At 52.1% G+C, this 3052-nt stretch overlaps 1 protein-coding gene across 1 annotated transcript in view; it reads left to right on the forward strand.

The window, feature by feature from the left end:
• Nucleotides 1–3052, forward strand: part of MFSD6 (major facilitator superfamily domain containing 6) — a gene marked incomplete at its 3' end in the record, with an annotated part of 37961 nt that overhangs the window by 19087 nt on the left and 15822 nt on the right. The window lies entirely within an intron of this gene.

The following is a 3052-nucleotide window of genomic DNA, read 5'->3' on the forward strand; positions in this document are numbered from 1 at the left end:
GCCAACCTCCCGAGGCCCCTCCCACCTGCCGGCCCTACCTCAATCGGCCCCCCTTGGGGCAGGCCAACCAGACCCTACCCATGCACGAATTCGTGCACCAGGCCTCTGGTATTTAATAATACCACTGTGCCAACTTTTATAGTTAAGATTCCAGGCAGGCACTGCTCGGTTCTGAGAGAGCCCGCATGACCTAAGATACTGAAATTGTTCCGCCAGGAAAAGCAAAGCAAATATTTTATTTGACTTCTGTGGAAATTAAATAAGTGTGCCTACAACCTCTAATCAGCTAGCCCACATTTCTAGTTAAAAAATAACCTCGTTGAAATGATTCCTGAAACACATGTAAGCCCAAGAGGAGCTAGTGTGATGTTTTCCTGTTAACTGTAGGGCATGTGATCTAATGTGACCAGGAAGAGTGGTGTTTGTTCCATATGGATCTAGGGAGTAAGATCGTCCAGGGAAGGGATTGTACGCCGGCCACCGTGAACTTCACCCTGCTGGCTGCTGGGTAGACCTGTATCCTTCTACCCTGAGCTTTGTTCTGGGACACAGCTACTTACTTGGAAACAGTGGGACCCTCAGGGTCTCGCTGCTAAAGATCAGTAGGTGGAGCCGTGTTAGACGAGGGCTGATTCTTTCCTCACCCCGACTGTTCTGAGTACCCGGCAGTCCCAGGAATCGAGTTTTTCCGGTCTGGCCGGTGAGACCAGTCCTCTTCCTGGCCCAGCCTGGGCTGAGCACTGTTCTCAAAGGCTCTCAGGCGGCTCTTTCCTGGCTTTGCCAAGTGGCTGCACCTGCTTTGCTGATTGGTGCTCTCTCTCCTCTCAGTTTTCTCCTCCCGATCCTCTCTCTCCTCTCTGGTCCACACTCTCCTCCCTGGTCCTCTCTCCTCCCTGGTCCTCTCTCCTCCCTGGTCCTCTCTCTCCTCCCTGGTCCTCTCTCTCCTCCCTGGTCCTCTCCTCTCAGTTTTCTCCTCCCTGGTCCTCACCTCTGGACCTCCAGCCGCCTTGGGCCCCCAGACTGTCCACTCCACCTCCTCAACCCAGGGCTCCCCCTCTGCCTGACGCCCTCAGACCCTACCCAGGCAGTAAGCGGGGCTCCTCGTTTCCCTTCTCTCAGGCACTGCCCTTGCTGCTGATGCCCAGTGTCTTGGGAACGATTAATTCATGTTTTGTCCAGGGCTTGGTTGTTTCAGGAAGGAGGGTCCATCCAGGAGCAGACTGATGTCAGATTAAGTCTGACATTTATATTAATCCTTTAGTTCAGTTTTCCAAACATAGGTGAAGAGCTTCTGATGGTACTGCCTCCACGTGGGTCATTTCTCAGGGAGCAAGTCCATGACTTAGCCTCCCAGGCCCGCACGATTCCTCATCCCTCCCATTGTGAAGGCCGTCGTGTTATTACCTTTTCTTACATTGTAAGCAGCGCTCTGCTCGAGATTGAAACCCACACAGTGTGCAGCTGCTCTACAGTAAAATAACGACCCCCCCCCCAGTTATCTCTGTTCTCCCCCCAACAAATGGTGAAGATGTAATGAAACCGGTGAGGAGGCATTGTAAATGGCAAACAAATGGGAGTTATATGTGAAAAAGCATAAAACTTGTTACAGCCCTTTGTTAATTAACCCCACCTGTAGAATGCCAGGCAGTGGACATAATCTAAGATCCATAAAAAGCTGTATCTCCAACAATGGTAATCACGTTGCTAATTATAATGAAATAAGTTGGAAATAATCTTAATGTCAGCGTAGGTGCCCGATACCCAAAATATATAAAGAGCTCCTACAACCCAACAGCAAAAGAGCCCAAAACCCAAAAAACAACCTGACCACCCAGTTTAAACCAGCGAGCAGAGGATCTGAGCAGTCATTTCTCCAGAGAAGATACACAGGTGGCCAGTAAACCAAAAGGAAAAAGGGGAAATGTGCTCACAAGTCACTGGGGATGCAAGTCCAAACCCCGGGGAGACGCCCCCCGCCCCCCTTCCCGGCTGCTGTGGTTATAAACAACACGGACAGTAACAAGGCTGCGAGGGCGAGGAGAACCCGCAGCTCTGGTGCGCAGCTGGGCGTGGAACAGGGCGCGGCTGCTGTGGACACAGGCAGGCGGTGCCTCCACGTTTAACCATCTGTACGCCATACGCGTCTACAGACACAAGCGGTGGACCTTTTCAATTAAATTCAAAATATCGTGGCAGTTGGCTGGTTACATAGATTATTACCCATAGGACCTAGTCACCCCACTTGTGGGAATACACCCCAAGAACTGACAGCAGGGACTCAGATAGACACTGCACCCACGGTTCAGAGCAGCGCTGCTCACAGCAGTAGCCAAAAGGTGGATACAACCCAATGTCCCTCGACAGATGGGCAAACAAAACTCGTTTTCCACGTGCGATGGAGTATTAGCCTTGAGGGGGAAGGAATCCGGGGACCACTGCAGCGCGGAGGGACTCTGGAGACATTATGCTAGAGGGGAAGGGAGCCGGACACAGAAGGACAGACTGTGTGGTCCACTTCCACGAGGCCCAGAGGCACTCACTTCACAGCGACGGAAAGTAGGATGGGGACCCGGCCGGTGTGGCTCAGTGGTTGAGTGTCGACCTAGGAACCAGGAGGTCACGGTTCGATTCCCAGTCAGGGCACATGCGTGGGTTGCGGGCTCCATCCCCAGTGTGGGTTGTGCAGGAGGCAGCCGATCCATGATTCTCTCTCATCATGGATGTTTCTCTCTCTCTCCTTTCTCTTCCTCTCTGAAATCAATTTAAAAATATATATATTTTTTTAAAATAATGAAAGTAGGATGGGGTTCCCAGGGCCTGGGGCAAGCTCCCGTTAGATGGGGAAGAGGCTCAGTGTGGGGTGAAGTTGTGGAGATGGACGGTGGTGAGGGTTGCACAACAGTGTGAATGTGCCTGATGCCACGAACGATGCACTTACCAATGGGGAACATGGTGGACGCTGTTATGCGGAGGCGAATGAAACCTGTCTCACAGGCAAATGTGTGTGCGTTTGAGGGAGGGACTCCTGCCTGGAAAGGGAGCCTGAGCTGCT

The sequence above is a fragment of the Myotis brandtii genome, unplaced genomic scaffold (genome assembly GCF_000412655.1).
Source record: "Myotis brandtii unplaced genomic scaffold, ASM41265v1 scaffold381, whole genome shotgun sequence".
Classification (NCBI taxonomy): Eukaryota; Metazoa; Chordata; class Mammalia; order Chiroptera; family Vespertilionidae; genus Myotis; species Myotis brandtii.